The following is a 5415-nucleotide window of genomic DNA, read 5'->3' on the forward strand; positions in this document are numbered from 1 at the left end:
GTCAGGAATGGGGAGCAGATAGATTGGCTTTAAAAACTATATATATATCTATGATAAGATCTATAATGGATTATGGTTGTATTGTATATGGTTCTGCAAATAAATCTCATTTAGTTAAAATAGAAAGAATTCAATCTCAAGCACTAAGAATTTGCTGCGGAGCATTTCCAACTTCTCCAGTTTCGGCTCTTCAGGTAGAGATGGGTGAAATGCCCTTGCAGATAAGAAGACAGCAATTAATGGTATCTTATTGGGCAAATTTGAGAGGACAGAGAGAGGATCATCCAACAAGGAAGGTAATGAGTCCTAGCTGGGAACATGAGAAGAGAGAGGGTAATAGTTTTGGATGGAGTGTGGGGAAATTAGTTCGAGATATGAGATTGGAGGAGGTTGGATATGCTCCAATAATTCCTTTATCTCCAGTACCATTATGGGTTATGCCCCAACCAGAAGTAGATTTAAGTTTATTAGAAAAAAGACAAAAGGAAGGTTCATATGAAACAGAAGTATATAATGTAAGGGAGTATATTGGGTCAAGATATGGGGAATATATGCACATTTTTACAGATGCATCAAAAGATCCAAAAACTGATCATGTGGGTTCTGCATTCATTATTCCAAAGGTTAAAGTGTATGAGAATAAAAGGATATCAGATTGTTTATCGGTGTATACTGGAGAGATGTTTGCAATAATTATGGCAATAAGGTGGATTAGGGAAGTTAAAATATCCAAGGTAGTAGTATGTTCAGATTGTAGTTCAGCTCTAATAAGTTTGAAGGAGATGAAGTCAGAAACAAGACAGGATATGGTAATAGAGATAATTCAAGAATTATATTCAATCAAACAAGCTAGTTTAGAAGTACAGTTTTTGTGGGTTCCAGCACATATTGGGCTGAGAGGTAATGAGGAGGCTGATGCATTAGCAAAAAAGGCAATAGAACGAGATATAGTAGATATACCGATTTTATTTAGTAGGTCAGAAATTAAGTCAATTATTAAAAAAAATATTCTGAAAATATGGCAGCAATATTGGGATAATGAAATAAAAGGTAGACATATGCATCAAATAGAGCCAATAGTGGGTAAAGGAAGAGTATCAGGTAGGTGTAGGTATGAGGAGAATATGATTACAAGATTAAGATTGGGACATACAAGATTGAATAGTACATTGCATTTAATAGGTAAGAGTCCAACAGGTTTATGTGAGGAATGTGAAGTTGATGAAACAGTTGAACATGTAGTAATGCACTGTAGGAGATATAATGTTGAAAGGAAAGAGTTGAAGGAGGAATTAAATAATATAGGAGTTAAGTTCACTATTCAAAATGTATTAAAGTCAGATAGGAGTATAATTAATCTAATGGTAGAATATTTGGGAAATACTGGGTTAAATAAGCGCATTTAAATAAGGGTGTTTTTTTTTTTTTTTTTCTTCTACCTGTCATGGGGGCTGAGAGTAGACGGAGGAGCTGAACACGCAGCGCCGGATGAAACTCTATGAAGCCTCTGTGCGGGTAAATAGAGGTTATAGTTTAGGAAGTGTCAATGGTCCATTTCCTAGATAGATGGCGGTAATGCACATATCTGTCTGCGATCCGCCGTAAAAAAGCAAGAAGAAGAAGAAGAAGAAGTGTTTTAATGCGCATGCGCGTGATCAAACACTGGAGCACGTGCGCTGCGCGAGAGCAGATGGAAACGTCATCGACAACTGACAAACAACAAAACTCCCGTCTCTCGCTGTTGGTTTCACTGCTTTCAGGTAAGTTTAGACAACAAAATCTCACAAATAATACACACAAACGCCCCTGACACATTTCTTACGTGTAATTGACACGCTTCTGTTAAATATTTATTTTAAAGAAATGGTTTTATGTCTTTGAAAAAGTCCGTTAGCATCTACGCTAGCTAACCGTTTTCAAAAGACAACGTTAGGCCTAAGTTACGTTAAGTTGAGGTCTTATTTATGAAAGTTTGGGTTTTTAAACACATATTTAGTGTAGATAACAGTTTTTGATAGTTTTGCTGGTAATTTGTCAATGGGAAGTAAGCTAATTTATTTAGGCTAACCAAAAAGAATGCACTGTATTGTTAACTTAATCAGTGACGTTACTTACCAATATTGCTAAAATGTGATTTCAGAATAGCGAGAGAAAAAATAAAACTCTACAACAAGGGGTGAGTTATTGTTTAATCATGATGATAATTCCATATGCATTTATTTCACAATATATTATCTTAAGATTTGTATATATTTATCTTTTCTGCATTTCACCTCTGTTCTAGCTTGGTTCCTTGTAATAAACATATCACATGTAATATTTTTGGCTCTGTGACAAACAGCATGTTATGTTCCTAGATCATCATGCTGTGATGGCCTGCTGCACTCCCTGTCCAAGAAAATCTCTATGAACCATATGACTAGTAAGCAAAACCACCTCAAACATGCAGTGCACTGCTGTTCAAAGGTTTGGGGTCTGTAAGATTTATGCTTTTGAAATAAGTCTCACATTTTAAAATCATTAACCCCAAGTTTTTTCAGTGAGATTGTCCTTGAGAAGCCTGTAAGCTAAATAATCAGCTAAATAATAGGCGACTAATACAATATTATAATGGTCATAGTTATAATAATTCATTTAACTATTATGATAACATGATATCCTGATGATTACTAGATTTTATTTTATTTCTTTAGGTCTGTTTTGAATTATGTTGGCCAATGAGACTGACAACATACTGTCCAACTCAAAGGTATTTATGTATTTTTTTTATTTTTTTTATTGATCAATACTGAAATTCTTTGTACTTTTAAATGCGGTTCAGGGGGTCGACAACTTTAGGCAGTTATTTTTCACAGATTTATTTATTTAATGTTTATTTGACAGGGACAAATGCATAGAACATTGCTTTATAAAAAATACAAAGTATATGCCATGCATAGAGGTTTATAGCCATGACTAATTTGCAACCCCTAGATATCTTGGGCAGCTGTGGCTCATACTCTTAGCCTTTAAAAATGTTTGAATTGATATCCCCAATGCAATATCAGGGGGTAAATATATCATTAGAGTTCTTAAAGTTATGGCTTTGCTCTTGTTACCAGATGAGATATAATCCCTATTGTTTGGTCCTGTATTCTTCAGGACAAGACCTTGATGCCATCCACAGTCAGTAGATGAAGAAGGTGAGTTTAGCCGAATTCAGTTCTCTTTCACTTTTTTTTTTTAGCTTAAACAGACACGTGCACGCAAAATGAAGTCAAAATGGCGAGTTTCCTCTTGTCTTGTGTTTTAAACAGAAAGAAAACGGATGCGTGTCATTTATATTAGTTCTGCGCATTCGTCTTAAAGGGACAGCAGCCTAACGTACCCGCAGCTGTTTGTGTCGCCAATGGTGATCAAACATCAAAAGAGAAAATGACTTGTAGCTTTAGCAAAGATACATTAATTTTATAGTTATTTTATTTTTACACTGAAGACTTATTTTACATTTTGATAAATCAATTTCTGTACCTGATAAGTTAGATTTAACTGAAAAACATAATGCACTGCTTATTTCAACTGTGTTTTTCTTCTATTGTATTTATCTATGCTTGTTATCTATTGTAATTTTCTATGCAGGTTCACTCCTCTACAAAATCCCCCCAATAGGGGTTATGCAGAGCGCCCAGCGGTTGAACCGGAAAGAGGTCTAAGCATTTCCGCTTTTCACTTCCGTACACATCTGCAGCGGTAGGTGATCTCTGAGTTTACTGTTAATTTTTGCTTATTACACTAAAATTCTTACTTCTGTTTTAATTAAAATGTCACGAAGGCTAAAATATCAGAAAAGGGAACATCCGAACAGCAGTTTTTGTTGTGTGCCGGTCTGCTCTATGTCGGGGAAAATGAGTAGTACAAATAGGTTCTGTACTCATAAAGTGACGTCAACATCAGCAGTAGCATTCGCCGTCAGGCAAGTGTTATTTAAATAAACTCCTGATGTACTTACAAACTTTCCAATGACTCGTTTAATGAGTACAGAACCTATTTGTACTACTGTAGTAGTTTGGTACCATTCTGGGCATTATTAGTGGGGTAATTTACCAGATACAAACCTGGAGCCGTTAGCGCATGCACTAAACCATACGGCTGATATCTCTAAATAAACTCTAAATTTTTCAATATTGTGCAGCACTAATATTGAGCATATCTTAAAGTGAACCTGGAATGATAATTTGTGATACCAGATGAGATGTATGTATGATAGATTTTGAACTGTACTATTTTTTTTATTTCAGGTTTTCTGGGATCCCAGCGGAAGGCATCAAGGCATCAGACGTTGGCCTGGACAGATGCACCTGTAAACTACACCGACCTTTGCTTTTGCATGGATGGCTGATTATTACCATGTTCTGTGAGGGTTTCATTATAGCAAAACTGAGCACCTGTGACAGTGGAATTTGTAGGTGTAAAGTCACAGAGATTAAAAAAAAAAAATTGATAGCAGTTTCAAACTTTTTTTCACTTTCTTTCTCATAAACAACACAGCAGTTACAGGTTTTCAAATTCTTCATTGGAGGTGAGACTTGTACATAAAAGGTAGAGCGAATTCGCAGGTCAGAGTTCACTAGACTTAAATATTATTTTCTCTGTTTTTTATTTGACTTCAGAGAGAGAGGCTTAATATGGGTATCCTTACCCCTATATAAAACATTCCTTTTTTGATTTGTAGTCTGAAATAATAAATAGTGCAATATAAATAAATGCAATGTAGTGTTTTGAAATATATAAATTTTTCTATACACATTGATGCTGAAATATCTGAATAAATACATGATACCAGCAGCGCTCGTGCTCATATCTCCTACAGCTTGTGATCCCAATTGTGATCCACAATCCCACCTCACTCTTTTCATTTGCTCCAGATGAATATTAATGCCATTACAGGGCTTGAATTTTGGCATGGGATTGTGTGTCCATGTAACGCGTTGTCTTTTTATTTTCTTGTTAAATTTGCAGATGGTGTTGGGAGTTTAAATGTTTTGAGCGGAGTGAAGATTGGCACATTCATGTATATTGTATATAAATGAATACTTTTTCAACTTTATAGCCAAAGTTATAGGCTACAGTTTGCAAAAAGATAGTTTTAATTAAAATGTTTGTGCAGTTTTATTTATTGAAATATTTTCATGTTTGAAATATTAAATGTAAATTACTGTTCCTGAATACATTTTGCTAACGCTGTTTTTAATGACTTATTTTAGGTTGATAATTAAACAATGAATAAACAAAAACATGGATTGTGTGCTGATTTATTTATTTAATACAAACTGATTGATTTACTTATTAATGATAGTTTCTGTAAATTCAATTTATTGTAATAATATATTCATAGGATTCTTAAGTGTTTGAACAATAAACAATGTAGAATATGTT

At 34.5% G+C, this 5415-nt stretch overlaps 1 long non-coding RNA gene across 2 annotated transcripts; it reads left to right on the forward strand.

Annotated features, from left to right (window-relative positions):
• Nucleotides 1–1631: 1631 nt before the first annotated feature.
• LOC311065801 lies at nucleotides 1632–5415 on the forward strand. Of its 2 annotated transcripts, XR_014602980.1 has the most exons (7): nucleotides 1632–1760; nucleotides 2141–2176; nucleotides 2358–2422; nucleotides 2694–2749; nucleotides 3142–3182; nucleotides 3619–3729; nucleotides 4278–5415. It is a non-coding gene; the product is annotated as an uncharacterized lncRNA (long non-coding RNA). The 2 variants fall into 2 exon arrangements; XR_014602981.1 differs by lacking the exon at nucleotides 1632–1760 and having other exon boundaries at nucleotides 2036–2176; nucleotides 4278–5268.

The sequence above is a fragment of the Abramis brama genome (assembly GCF_963993115.1).
Source record: "Abramis brama genome assembly, chromosome: 16".
Classification (NCBI taxonomy): domain Eukaryota; kingdom Metazoa; phylum Chordata; class Actinopteri; order Cypriniformes; family Leuciscidae; genus Abramis; species Abramis brama.